The 16,285-nt window shown below is 35.0% G+C and overlaps 1 protein-coding gene across 5 annotated transcripts in view; it reads left to right on the forward strand.

Moving 5' to 3' along the window:
- Positions 1-16,285, forward strand: part of NRG3 (neuregulin 3) — a gene marked incomplete at both ends in the record, with an annotated part of 1,044,303 nt that overhangs the window by 444,900 nt on the left and 583,118 nt on the right. The gene's annotated exons all lie outside the window — the stretch shown is intronic.

Below are 16,285 nucleotides of genomic sequence, written 5' to 3' on the forward strand. Positions count from 1 at the left end.
CTCTGGTTATTTTTAAAGATGTTGCTCTCTCTTTCCCTCTTCATATGCCTCAACATATTACAATCTGATTAACCATGTAGATTGTTGCCTAAACCTCAAAACTTTTTAGATACAATAGACAGTTTTAGTCATCTGCAAAATAAGCATAAACCAAGAACATGATAAGTAGGCATATGGTTGCCCTAATTATAATTCAGATAAAACATAATTCATAAGAAAGTAAGACCACCATATGCTAGGTATGTTTTCCTTAATATCAATTTCACAAAAATGTACAACTTCTGTATTGTTAACCTCACTTCTCAAAAATCAAACAAGAATTCCCTGACTCACTAAATACTGGCAGGGTCTGGATGAAAAGGCAGAGCAAGAAGATGCTAGAACCCTTTGTCTCTCTGTTGTACCCCAGCTCTGTGGCAGGCCATATCAACATCCACTTGGTGTTTTATTTAGTTATGTGTGTATCTACCTATACATTTTATTATTTTTTAGTTGTAGATGGACACAATACCTTTATTTTATTTTTATGTGGTGCTGAGGATCAAACCCAGCGCCTTCCATGTGTGAGGTGAGCACTCTATCACTGAGCTACAGCCCCAGTCCTACCTATACTTTTAAAACAGCAAAATGTGTCAGGAAAACCAAGCATTCCTTATCCTATAGAAAAAAAAGTCAAAGGTATGGTTTCCAAAGTTTATTGTGGAGTGCATTTCTACATTTCTATTATACTCTATTTCTCAGGCTGTTTTGTGAAAATGAAGAAAATATTCCTAGTAGAAGCAACTTGAAGCAAAATAAGCCCTATGCCCACACATGTGTACATACATATGCATATGTGGTCTAGCAGGTGTCTGACATCATGCAAGCCATTGAAGTTCAATGGCAAACAAGTTCCTCCTTTTAAAGAACTTGCACAGAGAAGGTATCACAATCCAGTTTAAGCAGGCACCATGATGGACACACATAGGCAGCCCCTGGGCAGCAAAACCCATACTTGGGACACCAGAGTAATACTTTCGAGATTGATAAATGGAGGAAAAATATCTTCATCAAGAATATTTATACACAGAATCCCTTGTGCAGTTTTTAACAAATAAAAACTTAAGGAGGAAATTAAGAGTAAGCCAAAAAAATTAAGTCATTGAACATGGTTGGAGATATTTTTCTTGGAGATATATGTGCAGTGTGTGATTGGTTTAGGACATAATGTTTAGTCCTAATCTATGCATGCTTAAAAATCAGTGGTAATTTTACACACTCTTTCCATCATTTTGCCAGTGCTTATTAAGCATATCCAATGTTCCAGTTCCAATAAAAGGTGCTAGGAACACAGTGATAAATTTTCTCAGAACAACTCTAAAGGGAAGCATTGGGATGAGCATTTTCTAATTCAAGTTAATGTGAAGAATTCTGTGTACACAAAAGAGATTCCAAATATCAGTGTTCATGGGAGAGCTTCAGAAATGAGGTGACATACAAATTTACATTTGGAGGGATAAGAGCCTGCTTATCATGCAGCTGGCTTTTGCCTTCCAACAAAGTCATGGAGAGTTGAGCTGTTATTGGAGAAGTTTTCCTTCAAACCCTGGGGAGAAATTTTCAAATTTATTTTAGATGCAATTAAAAACAATCAGTTTGTATAAAATTCTTTATGAAATTGCTCACCTCTTTTCTGAATTATTTTATCTCTCATATCCAGATGGATTTCAAAAACATATCAGAAAAAGTTGACAGTTTTAATCCCATTCTCTATAATGCTGAAATTTATGGTGAATTGAAAGTACAAACAAGAGTGTATACTTTCAACTGAAGTAAGTGTCACATTGCTGAAGTTATGACATCAAGACTTTTTTTAATCCAAAATAACATACAGCTTTTATCTTATATATGTGAGCTATTTGCAAAAAAACACTTTATAGTTGTAATAAATATTAATTTCTTAACATATTAGGAATAAAAATGACTTTTCAGCTCTAAACTTTTTTTTAATAAGGAATTAAATAGGCCCATTCAAGTATGCATTGATAATTGTTAAATTATAATACTTTGGAGATAATTATTGGTATATCCAAATAAAAATGTCCTACATTTTCCCAACCAAGAGGTATTTTTTGCTTTAGCAGACCTATTCTGATATTAACAAAAAGTCAAAGTAAAGCAACTGTAAGGGTTTATTTTAGTATGGGTCAGGAATTTTGCTATGTACAGCAACACATATGTACAGCAGAAACCAGAGGAAAAAAGCTTGCACAGCATTCTTAAAACAGGGTGACTCTCTAGTGTCTCAAAGACTACTTTCTTATTTCAACAAATACAAAAATACAATTATGGCTAACATCAGGGAAAGGAGCTATTATTTCAACAGGAGACTTCATTAAACAAATCAACCCCAGGTTTTGGATGCAGGAGTACTTGGACATGGCAGCGTGAAGAGAGATGATGCCCAGAGGCCAGCATGCCCTAAGCCTGGCCTCCATAGAGTCCTCTGACAGCAGGTTGATCCCAATGACCCTGGGCTCCTGAAGGGCAGAAATTCAATTAGGAGCTCTGAGCTTTTGGCTTTCAGGCTAAGGAGAGCAGGACTTGTGTGTCAGTGGGTAGCTCCAAAGCTGGAGGGAAAACACTCTCCAACTGTTATAAAATAGAGTCTAATAATAAGAAGTGAAAATAGGAAAGTGAAAAAAAACCAACCCACCAGTTTGGAAAGAACTGTCAGGAAGGATGAGCTGATAAAGCTTCTAGTTTAAAAAGGTCATAATTTTGCTTCAGTTTGGGATGTTCTTGGGGTTAATTTACAGTCATAATCAATGTCACGTGGAAGCCTTAGTTTCTTTGACAAGGTTTTATTTTCAGAACATTCAAAAGCTCTCTTCTTACTGCCTGGGTTACCATTTGTGAGAGAAATAATGATTATTTTAATGATATTAAATAGTTTAGCTTTGATCTCTTCCCCCCAAAGCTAACCAAAACATTATCTGGATGTTTGAACTGATTCGTTTGTGAACAAATCTCCAGTTTCTATTACAGTATGCCTGTTCACCTACCTGACTCTCGCACTAGGCTTTGAGTTCATCTTTGCTTCTAGAACCTGCCATCTACAGAGTAAGCATAAATTAAATGAGTGAAAAAAATAGAATTTGAGAAACCTACCACTCTCATTTCTCAGAGGACAACATTGAGATGTTAATTAGGAGACAACAAAAATGCTAATAGCCGCCTTACATTTCATACCCACTCATTGCAAAGCAGGCATTTAGGTCCTTTCTATGCTCTTTCATGATCACTTATTTCATGCACATATTAAATATGCAAAGGAATGTTGTATCCCCCTTGGACATAGGACAAGAAGGAAGCTCCCCAAGGGAAGGTAGCTGATCAAGGATGCCCATCAGTAGGTAGCAGAACTTAGCCCCAATCTCCTTTCAGACTAACTATAAAGCCTTTAATCCTCCACCTTGTCAAATTTGCTTGAAGAATTACCAAAGGCCATGGTTAAACAGCTAACCTCAAGATCTTCCTCTGAAGAATCTGATTCAGGTCTGAGATGAGACCCAAGAATCACGCGCTCAGGTGATTCCATTACTGAGACCCATTTTGGATGCAGGGAATAAAACTGATGTTTCTAATAGTTTGGTGAGCAGATGAATCCTCTGGAGATTTTGTTCAACTGCAGATCCAGGTGGTTCTGAAGTGGGACATGGGATTCTGTATGTTTAACAAGATTCCAGGGGATGCCTATAGTTTTGATATATCATTCCACACTGGAGCAGTGAGGAACTGAGATCAGCTGGTCAGCAACAATGGGACACCCATACCCACTTCAGAGGTCTCTGCATAGTCTTCCACTATCAAATGTCCCCATCCCCGTGCAGTTCAGCAAGATTTCCTACACATTTTTGCCAATATGTTTGTGAAGCCTCTAGAAATTCTTACTTATCTCTACTAGTTACCTTGCTAGTTCATATAACTCCCAAATAAGAATACCAGGGTACTTGCAACGTGAGTTTGTCCCATGTCTATCTTATCTATGATAGTTTCATAAACAAGCTATTTCCTTGAGTTTCCGTTACCATAGGGATTTTACATATCTCATTTGCTTTTCACGAGTTTAGTTTGTGGAACAATTCATATTTTCTCCAAACTGCAGAATTTCCAAGTTGGGGGAAAATGTTCTTTGTGACATTCAAAAACATAGATGTCACACTTGTTCAAAGATGCCAGAAATCACAACACATCAGGAATTCTGTTCATCCAAGATTGTGTACTCGGCACTTCCTAAAATTGTAATTTTCAAGCTAGGAGGCCTTTGGTGTTTAAACATGAAAGATTACTAAGGAAATTTTACCATGGAAGACTTTTTCCAAATTTTACAATGAAAGACTTTTCTAAAGGACAATTCTGCTTTATCAAAATCTGTTCTAAATCTAGGTTTTTCTGATTCCTAGTAGAGTCATACTTGGTAATACCTTAGTTTCTCTGAACATTAATTTCTTTATTGTGAGTGGATGGGGTTAGAGAGAATTCCTGCTACCACTTAAGATTCTAAACTCTGCTGAGGAAACCCAGTGAGCCTTTGTATTTTCATCCATGTCAGTAAATACTATGCGTTTATTGCATTTCTATCAAAGAGAAGCAGAGAAATTTCAGAAGAAGCAAATATTTCCTGAAGAAAAATATAGCTGTTCAAAGTTTTGACTCACAAAAGATGCTAAATTAAGAAGAGTGTGATGCTCTCAGGAAAACCTGTTAGTTCTCTGTTATAGTGCTTCCCAGACTGGCAGGTCTCTGTGCTCACATGGCAGCCTTTAAAAATTCAGATTCTGTCTCAATAGGTTAGGGGTAGGGATGAAATTCTGCCTTTGTAACAAGTCTCTGTGTGCCATGGAATGTTTCTGGTTGTAAGCCTCACTTTGGCTAGCAACCCTTTAATTAGATCTGTGTTTCTCAACCTCAGTTGTATGGTAGAATCACCCAAATCTAACATTCAGATGTTCATACTACATGCAGAGCAAACAAATTTGGATCTCTCTAAGTGGGCTAAGGCATCTAAGCCACCCACGGAATTCCAATGGGCAGCCAAGGTTGAGAGTCACTGCTCGACATGGCTTCCATATGCCCATTGTTGCTGTTGCTTCCCAGCTCCCTGAAACTAGGGGTTCAGCTTTATTTACAAACATATTTATCACAGTGTTAGTAGAATTCAAAGCAGACATTTCACCCTTACTTCTACCTTAGCCATATATGAAACTGATTATGCCAAGAGATCCAAGAGCCCATCCTATTGTCTGACAATTTTTTTTTAAATCCATGTCTACACACTGAGAATTTTCTAGCATCCATCCTTTTAAAGCAGATCAACTCTGTATTCTGTTCCTGTGCCCCACCCACCACCACCATCAGCATCACTGGTGTGCATGTTTCCAGATGGCTACGTGGGTCTTCACAATTGGTCAAAATATCCATATTTAGCAAAATGTCTGTTATGGCTTAGATATGAGTTGTCCTGCAAGAACTCTGTGTGAGACAATGCAAGAATGTTCAGAGGTGAAATGATTAGGTTATGAGAAGTATAACCTAATCAGTGGATTAATCCACCAATATGGATTAATTAGATTGTAACTGTAGGCACGTGAGGTGTGGCCAGAGGATGTAGGATGCTGGGGGCATGACTTCGGGGTTTCTATTTTGTCCCTCTTTCTGTTTCCTAGCTCTTATGTCCTGAGCTACTTCCCTCTGCCACATCATTTGACTAGGAGGTTGTCTTTTGCCTTGGGCCCAGAGCTATGGAGTTGGTCTACTATGAACTAAACCCCTGAATCTTGAGACAAAATGAACTTTTCCTCCTCTGAGTCATTCTCCTCAGGTATATTGGGCACATTAACACAAAGCTAAAACAGTGTCCCATGGTTGCATGTTGAGAGGGTTTCAATTGTCTTTCCCCTCTCTCTCATTTTCTATTTTCATTCTTTCTCTTCTATCTGTGCTTCTGTACACATTGATTGAGTACTCACTCTCTGTCAAGCCTGTGCTGGATACTTTGGTGAAATCTGTACATAGATGGAGTATATCTTTTGTACTGCTTCTTTGAAATTGAAACCTAAAAGTGAAATTGTTTGCCCCAAGGTTATGAGCGTGTCCATAGCTTTTAATCCCAAAATGTGTTTGTTGTCTGCACTGGGTAAACTTTAATTTGCTGAATTAATAAGTGAAAATTTTCCTCATTGTTATTTAATGTCATTGTCTTTGATTAACAAAACTTTTATATCCTAAAGCAAATTTGTATTTTATTTTTACTTTACTAGGAAAATTTTGAAGGAAATGGGAAAACAATAAGATGTATTAGAGTTGTGTGTGGTGGTGCACACCTGTAACTCTAGCAACTTAGGAGGCTGGAGTAAAAGGATCACAAGTTTGAGGCCAGCCTCAACAACACAAAGAGATCCTCAGTAATTTAGCATGATTCTTGTCTCAAATTTAAAAAAAAATAAATAGGACTGGGAATGTAGTTCAGTGATAAAGTGCCCATGGGATCAATCTGCAGTGCGAACAAAAGAAAGAAAGAGAAAGAAAGAAAGAAAGAAAGAAAGAAAGAAAGAAAGAAAGAAAGAAAAAGAGAACGAAAGAAAGAAGGAAGGAAGATTCATTATTCAAGGGGTAACTGCTCATTTTATACACATATCAAGGTTTTGGTGGGTTTTTTTTTTTGTTTTGTTTTAATTAGGCAGGCACAAGATGCCTTGTAGGAAACATTATTTGATTTAACATGTCATGTTGTGCTTATGTGAAAGAAACATGCATCCATGATCCTGCACGAGGAGTGTAAATAGAGACAGAAAGGAAGAGAAAGAGAGACTGAGATTATGTGTGTGCATGAGTGTGTGAAGGAAATGGGAAAACAATAAGATGTATTAGAGTTGTGTGTGGTGTGTGTATTCATTAACATCCTGTAGACTTCTTGGCATACAGGAATTTTAAAAAGGATGAAGTAGTATAATAAGGAATGCAAATTTTTCTCGGAGGGAAGGGGCCAGGCATCCAAGCTATGTTCCTGCAAAGTCAAAAAGAAGATTTGTTCAGTAAGAACAGAGTGATCTGATTGATATCAATGGCTGAAAGAAAGTAATGCATAAAGCCCAAAGGGGAGCGCACAAGAAAAAAGTAATATACTGACCCCGGCTCAAATCTACAGCCTAGAGAATAAGCATCTTTGGGATCACATGCCCAAAATGCAAGAGTCTCTCTTTGCTTCTCCACTTTTTTCCTATTGGGGTGAAATGAGGAGTTCTATAATCCTAGAAAGCAGAAAGGTTAATCCCACCCTCCATGCCTCCAAGAAGCTGGAATTTCTTCAAACAAAATTCTCAAATCTAAATAGGGCCGGGTTTGTGGTTCAATGGTAGATTGCTGGCCTAGCATGCATGAGGCCCTGAGTTTGATCCCCAGCACTACAAACAAAACAAAACCCACAAACTTCCAAATCTAACTGGATTCCCATCATTCTAGTTACCACTTTGCAGAATAGCGTCACCTTGTGACAAAGAAGGCAGTAACAACACTTGTAGCTCATGAATTTAACCTTCACTTTTTCCACCAGGCATGTAGGCTCAGAAGTGAAAGATCTGCATCATCAATGAAGGGGGAATGCTGAGCTTTCAGTCCCTAAGGACACATAGGAGTTTGACAATCAAATTACTTATGGAGTTTTTGTTGTTGTTGTTCTTATAGTGCTCAGTAAGTTTGGCCTCTGTCCCATCTCAATTTTCATTGCTTGAAAAACTAGCCAACACCCTTGGAGGTAAAGGAGCTTGACATGCCAAAGCAGTGACAGCAGAGCAACGAGATTTCAAAGGAACATAAATTGGAGAAAACTTTACACTAAGAAAATGAGTCTGGAGCGATGATCTAAAGGTTTGGCAGTGTTAATTTAAAGAGGGATTACTAGAAAGATTTGGAGGAAGTGAACTGCAAGCTTAGTTTACTAATGAAAAAAGAAGAGTAATAGGGAAAGGGAAGTTTCAAAGAAACCACCACCAAATTTTTTATTTGGAGAACTTGGGAAATATCATTTGGAAAGAAGAATTTGATTGCTGCAATTTAGTTATAAGAATATGAAAATCAATATAACTTTTTTTTCTACTTGGGTTTCTTATCTCAAAAATGGGTATAATAATAACAGTACCTTTTTCATGGGACTGCTATGAGGATTAAATGAATTAATATATGTAATGCATAGATTACAAAGTGTCTGCAAGGTGCCTGTGATACACAAAATATTCACATATAATAGGATAAGGAGGTTTGGGTAAAGTGGAGTTATAGTTTAAATATATCAAGCTTGAGGTTTTAGTTGGGATTACGATGGTATTTATATTTGATGCTCAATTATAAACTGGGCTAGAAGTATAAAAACAGTGAATTTGGAATAATAGTCTCTGATATTGTGAAAACAGATAAGATAAAGTGGGATAGAACTATTAAGTAATGATTATAGAACATAAAAAGAAAAAAATAGGGAGTTTTCTTTTTCTCAAGAAACAAATGAGTAACCAAAGAAGCAACAATAAAAAGAAAACCCTCAAATCCATTCATTCATTCAAATTCTATAGTATTTCATAGGTAATGTTATAATACTCAATAAAAAATTGCATAAGATATAAAACCAAAAATTCAGACATCATTCATTAATGTCCACTTACCACAGGCTAACCAGCATTTTCTGTTCTTTATATTCACTTCTTTCTGTGTGTGTGTGTGTGTGTGTGTGTGTGTGTGTGTGTGTTTCATGTTCTGTTTTACTTAGCCTCTAATGTAAATCTTCATACCCATGGTATACCTCACTTCTTAAAATGACTATTTCATTCCAAGAATGGACATGCATTTTTTTTGGCACTTTAGATTGTTTCTCTTTATTTGCCACTAAATAATGCTGAGGTGAGCATTCTGTAAAATACATATTGTTTTTGATTTATTGGAATCTATTCAGTATGAATTTATATTAAATTCTATTCAACCAGTATTTACAGAGAGTCCACAATGTGCCAAGAAAACATGCTAAGTGCTGGATACAGCATTATTGTAAAGGTAAAGGGAGACAGCAAGATGTAGTTAACAATGCCAAAATGCAGCAGTAGATAAGGTATCCCCATGGATATAGCAAGGGGTCAAATGAGATATTAATATTTAAACTTATTACTGGATAACATGACTTACTTCAATTAGTTCAGATATCAGGTGGAGAAAAGAAGGTGGAGAAATTAGTACTGATGAATACCATAGCAAGTTATGCTTATATACACAACAGACTAGAAAAATACATACATTTGTATAACCACTTTGGAAAAATGGTTTAACATTATCATCACATTGTACATGTACCTGTCCTATAACCTATCAATCCTTCTCCCAGAGAAATTCTTTCATTAACACACCAGGAAACTTGGGCAAGAATGTAATTACAAGAAAATCTGGAATAACCCTCAATGGAAATGGCTATGTTCATTAATGTAGAATCACAGGCAAACTACTTTCCTCCAATAAAATGCCACCCACCAGTACTACACTTCCCAGGTGATAACATATATGAATCGAGCAGTATAATATTGAATGAAGAAAGCAAAACACACCATGATTCCTGCTAGGCAAAGTTAAAAAGCAAGCAAATAAAATATTGAAAAATTACAAATAACAGTAAGGGAATGGTTACCTACAAACAAGAAAAATGGTTACCACTTTTGGGGAAAGAGAGGATGTCATCAATTAAAGTCACTGTGATGTCTCCTAAATCCAGCCTGCTTTATTCCCTCACGCAGCAGTTCTTGCACATGTAGATGTTGATAAAGATTATGTTGATTAAAAATCTGCTTCGAGGTGGTATATGTTATAATGGAAAAACAAAACATTACAGAGATAAAAATAACTAACGTCTATTGATTCTACTCTCTTCCACATTCTATTCTTAACACTTCTTAGTCCTCAGAACAATCCTTCAAGAAAGCCATTGCTATTCCTCTTCATTTTATAGACAAGAAAGCTGAGACACACAGAGGTAGAGTGCCTTGTCTGTGAGGAGGAAGTAGCAGAGCTGGGAGGTGATCAGCAGCTAGAGCCAGTATTCTTAGCACATGTGCTAAATTACCACTCAAGAGCTGAACATCTATTTTATTTGTACTTTATTTTTTTATATCTTGGTTACTTTATATTTACGATTTTTATCTTATTGTGAAGAAATTTGTATCTTAATAAACTTGACGTCACATGAGTTGGAGGAATATAATTTAATATAATTTATGGGCTGAATGAGAAACCATTAAGAATAAGAAGATGTGTCTGGGAGGAGTGGCTCCTGTAATCTCAGCGGCTCAGGAGGCTAAGGCGGAAGGAACTGGGAGTTCAAAGCCAGCCTCAGCAAAAGCAAGGCACTAAGCAACTCAGTGAGTCCCTGTCTCTAAATAAAATATAAAATAGGGCTGGGGATGTGGCTCAGTGACCAAGTGTCCCTGGGTTCAATCCTGGGTACTACTCCCCTCCCCCACCAAAAAAAAAAAAAAAGAATAAAAAGATCCTGTGGACAATACTTTGAAAAAGATAGCCATCAACTGAGACTGTATTGAACAAAATAGACACATGGCAATTTCATATGGCAAGAAATGATACAGCAGAGGAGTCATTGCAGAATCCTTTTCTTCCTTGTGTTAATGTGTACCTGTAATAACACAGGTAATTTGTGGTAGGGAGAGGACTTGGAAGCTTCTGGTTAGTTTGGTTGAAATAATGTTTTCTCTTTATACCATTCAATATTGCTTTGATTACCTTCACTTTTGAAAAGGTTTTAATTTCTAGTGGTACAATTTCTTTTTTCTTCATTGCTCTACTTTATCCTATGAACTTTGATATGGTTAAATTAAAAATACATTTCCTTTTTATGAATATTGCCTTTACAGAAATACAAAATCACTTTATTATATTTATAGAATGCAAATTAAAAAGAAATAAAAAAGAAAAGGCAAAGGTAATGGAAATTTTAAGGGATAAGTATTATTAATATTTTTGCTTGTGGTCTTCTAATCTTGTCCAGAAATATTTATCTTTATATTTCATGTCTTCTTCACTTGTAGATTTTCTGTACATGGATAAATATTTCTGTATTCCCTTTAATAGCTTTAGATTTCTTTATATCCTCATCCATAGTCCTTGTTGATTATTTATTCTGGATCTTCTTACTTCTTTACATGATAGCCCAGATATTTGTATTTTGCAATGATATTGGAAAGATAGTTGTTTTTTTTAAATATCATGTCTAATAACCTTTTGTATTAAACATTTATGGTAGAAATTAAGTTGTCTGCCTTTTGAAGGCCTATAATCATGCAATATGAAAATAATACATCTTTTGGTTTATAGATATATTATTAAGTTTTTCTATTTTATATACTATTGCATTGATCCAGCAGTCCAAACAATATTAAATAAGATAAAAATTATTGAAGGTATCTTTGAATTACACTATGAAGAGTTGCTGATACATTTTAATATTTTTATTAGACCTGGATAAAAATTTGTGCATATCTTTTTTAAAATCAAAACACATCAAATGGAATGTTTTATTTGAAACATTCATATGGTGCATTAAACTAATAGTTTTGCCTGTACAGAAATATCCTTGTATTCATAGAATGAACTTAATCCTATTGCTTAATTACAACCACTGATAATGTACTTAAGATTTTAATTTAATATTCATTAGTGAAATTGGCCTGGCTTAATTTTTTATTAAAGCTCTATTATGTTAGATATCAGTTTGGTTTTTATTTCACAGAATACCCAAAAAAGGTCTCAATTTATTTCCCAAATTTCTGTGCAATGTGTATAACAGCTGTATCAAAATTTGCATTATATTTTAAATGAATGTATCAATAAATTTATTCCTCAGGCTTCTATTCAGTACTGCATGTTTCCTTTCACAGTGGTTGTTATCATTTCTCTTTTCTATAATGTAGGACAGTGTTGTACATTCATGTAATTTTTAAAATATCCTTTAAATTTATTTGCATCTTCTTTCTCTTTCCTAAATGCTTGCCCTTTTCAAAGTTGAACACATTTACCAGGATACTATAGATATTTTCAGAGTTTCAGAGATTTTTACTGTATTTATAACCTATTAAACTTATTTGTGCTTATTGTAGAGAAGCCTAGTATGCATGAGGCCCTTGGTTTGATTGTTAATACCACAAACTCTCTGTCTACACACACACATACACACACACATATATATAATGTGTGTGTGTGTGTTTTATCTTTTCAAAAAAAATGTTTGCTTTAGCATTGACCTCATTATTGTGTGTGATTTTTGGTTAAATTGGTTAAATACTTTGTTTGCTTTTTCTTTTTAACAATACAAGTATTTTATACTTATTTTGAGTTGTATGTACTTGTTTATTTTTTTATTTTTTTTTATTTATTGGATGTTCACAACATTACAAAGCTCTTGACAAATCATATTTCATACATTAGAATCAAGTGGGTTATGAACTCCCATTTTTACCCCAAATACAGATTGCAGAATCACATCGGTTACACATCACATTTTTACATACTGCCATATTAGTGACTGTTGTATTCTGCTACCTTTCCTATCCTCTACTATCCCCCCTCCCCTCCCCTCCCATCTTCTCTCTCTACCCCATCTACTGTATTAGATGGTTGTTGTATTCCCATTTTCTCCTGATTCAATTGATATTTGACACAGGAATTAAAATGTAAAAGAGGAAAATATTGTTTAAAATAATGTCCCAATACTTTATGTTACTACAATCTGATATTTTGATCTAAATGCATGAAGACCACATTTACATACTTCAGATTTTGGAAGGTGTATAGATTTCCACCTTGGTAAATAAATAATATTTTTCCAAATGTTTCATTAAAATAACAGTGTATTAACACAAAGATATAAAATTCAAAATCTTTCCATTAAATTACCCTTGTTAATTATGTCTTAATCATTTTTTAAATTTTTATCAAGTGAGTATGTTCATGGTCAATTTTCTTCTCCTGGATTTAAATGTTTTTTAACAATCATTTTCCTGCACATCTAAACATTAATCTACAATTAATCTATAATTCATTTGAAGTAAGCCTTTTTGACATAGTTAATTTCAAATAAAATTTTATCACTATGAACTGTCATCATTAATTAATTTAATACCTTAATTCCATTATATAAATATTGACAAGCCTATTTCATTTCATTTACATTTGAATGATCTACTTTTTCTCCATTTAAAAATATTTTTTTCTCTATTTTGGGCTTTTATGTCTTTGTTTGGGGGGGTTTCTTTATGTTAAGATTTATGCTCTGCATTGATCATACCAATTTAAAATTTTAAAAAAATTAAGATCAGCAATAATAGCTACAATATGAAGAACAAATATAAAAATAATTCTTCAATAAGAAATGTACCATTTATATTTAAAGTGCATAGAATGAAATTCATTGACAGGCTAGTCTCAGAAACTGTATGGAACAAGCACCTTTTCAAAAATTATTCAGAGCTTCTCATAACTGTGGCTGAATCAGAGAAAGTATAATTTAAAATGGAAAGACATACAATGAAGGAGGGGTAACATTTTATAAATAACTCAATGTAAATATATTATTTCTACTGTGAATTTTTATATAAAGTTTAAATGAAATGATTTAGATACAAAGATTAGCTGTAAATTTTGCTTAAAAATGCTTAATGAGATATTATTACAAAATGGATTGTTGTAATGAAAATTATGAAGGGGTAATATAAGGAAAGAGAGAGAGAAAAATAAGAAAGAAAAAGGAAAAGGAAAGAAAAAAAAGGAAAAGTCCAACATAATGACATAATGTTTTGGATATTAAAATACATTTCTGCTTCTCAGGTTATTTTAAAATATGCATTCCAAACTCTCTTGAGAAAAATTTTAAAGAGTAAGCTACTAATAGCTAAACATAAAAGAAATGAAAAAAAATTGATTACATAAGGGATGCATGAAAACAGTTTTTAAAAGTGTATAAGCAAGAAAATGTAAAAAAAAATGCATTCCCTTAATTTTTTCAATCAGAAATATTTTAGTTTTAACTGCTTAATCTAAAAATGGGACACATTTTGAGCAATACCAGCAAATCATGATTCAGCTCAAGGTAAAAAAAAATATAATTTTTCCACTAGATTTTACTTCAGATATAAATTGTTATATAGTTTAAACACATTTGTTTACTTTTATTCCCCACTAATACCACATTTCTCTTCTAGAACAGGGGTGACCTGTGGAAATTTAAAAATACCATGAATATTTAGATGGAAAAGAAAAGGTTTTCAATAATAACTGTATATAAACACTGAGACTTCAATGATATAGAACTTCAGGTATAAAAGTATGCTTTGGGTGTTTGTATTACTATTGGTTTGTAATACAGTTCCTTATACATAATCCTTTTATGCAAGAATATAAGGGACACAAACATTAGTTTAAAAAAATGGTATGGATTTATTTGGATATTAAATTGATCATTGTTCCTGTGCCTGAAATAAAAAATAAGGACAATTTAAGCATGAGAATATAATATTCAGGCCAAGTCACATTATGTATTCATAAATTCCCAGTTTGAATGAAAACAATATAGTCCAGAAACTTCATAGAAACACTTTCCGCTGTACTGATAACCAATTCTCTTTTACTCTAAAGAATTCTTATAAAATGTTTAGACTCAAACATCACAAAAAAGTGACTAATTTTGAGGATATTTTCACTGTTTTCCTTTGCTCTCTGAAACATCCATTTTTTTCGATGATGCATTAAAAAAAATTACCCAGTAACATATCCTGCAAAATCAATTTTTTGAAGCAATTTTTCTAACCACAGGAATTAGTCCGGTCTTCACAGGCTTTTAAAATATACCTATTCGTATTTTATCTTCTCTAGTTATGTTACTTGTTTTAACCTTTTAAAAATTTTTACTCTTGGGAAGTCACATATGGTCAGCCAGTCTCTGACCCATCCTGGCAGATGGCACTGAAGGAAAAGCGAGGAACAAGAGATGGGTAAATGAGAAATGAAAGACGGAGCCCAGTCAGAGATACACAGGAGAGTTTATTCATCAGAACTGACCAATAAAGGCCATCTCTCTATAGGATAGAGAGGTAAAACAGGCATGGATTCCTGGACTTTTATTATAGGGCAGGCTTAGGCATCATAGATGGGTGGGTCCTAATGCAGGTGGTTAGAGGGTGGGTTGGTATGAGGGAGTGGTGAGCCTTTCTCAGAAAGGCCCTTAGGCCTGAAAGGGAAACTTCTTCCTTAAAATAGTGTCACTTAAGATGGACATCAGATGCTAAGCAAGGACCATATATCCCCCCCCTCTTCCTTTTTTAAATTGGATCCCTAAGGGAACAGGGACTAGGCCAATCTTCTGTAACTACTTCCAGCTGGGAAGGGGTGGTATTTGCATCCCTCATTAGGGGTGCAGGATGTCAATGATGGAGGTTGAATGGTGGTGGAATGCTGTCCCCAACTGTCCAATTTTGGTGAGGGATTGGTATTCCTGTAACAAAAGCTGGTTTATAGTTTGGTTAGAGATTTATTGGATCTGGTCTTGAACAAATCTAGTGACACAGGGGGCAAGCATTAACAGAAGGCCTATGACAAGGAGAAGGGTCAGGAAAGGAAGTACCCACTGGAGAAGGAGGTTACTTAGCTGCCCTCCTTCAGCAGAGGAGAGCTGTTGTTTCTGATGTTCAAGGTCCCATTGGAGCTGTTTTATCTTGTCCTTTGCTATACCAGATTACTTGACATAAAGATAACATTCCTCCCATAGGTATAGACAAAGTCCACCTTTGGGGGCTGTAAGGAGATCAAGGCCTTTTTGATTCTGCAGAACCACAGCAGCTAAAGAATCAATCTGGGATTGTATGGGTAGTATGGTTTGAACAAGTTGCTGTAGGTCTCCTAGAAATTGTAATGGTAATTCCTGGTAATGGTACCTCTAGGAAGTGAGTGCAGAATGAGGGAAGAGAGCAAAAATGAAAAAGGTAAGGATGGTATTCATGGTTCTGCAGTGTTCTTGTTGTCCTCAGAGACCAAGGGAAGACTGGGGGTTCTGACCTTGGAGAAACACAGCTGGAGAGGGCCTGTGAGTGTCACTGTATAAAAGGGTGGAGAAAACCATTTTAAATGGGAGTTATAAACCCATATGGGATACCCTCAAGGTGGGCCACCAAGGGAGTGGTAAGAATGACCTGATAGGGTCCAGTCCATT

The sequence above is a fragment of the Spermophilus citellus genome (genome assembly GCF_964194105.1).
Source record: "Spermophilus citellus genome assembly, chromosome: 15".
NCBI lineage: Eukaryota > Metazoa > Chordata > Mammalia > Rodentia > Sciuridae > Spermophilus > Spermophilus citellus.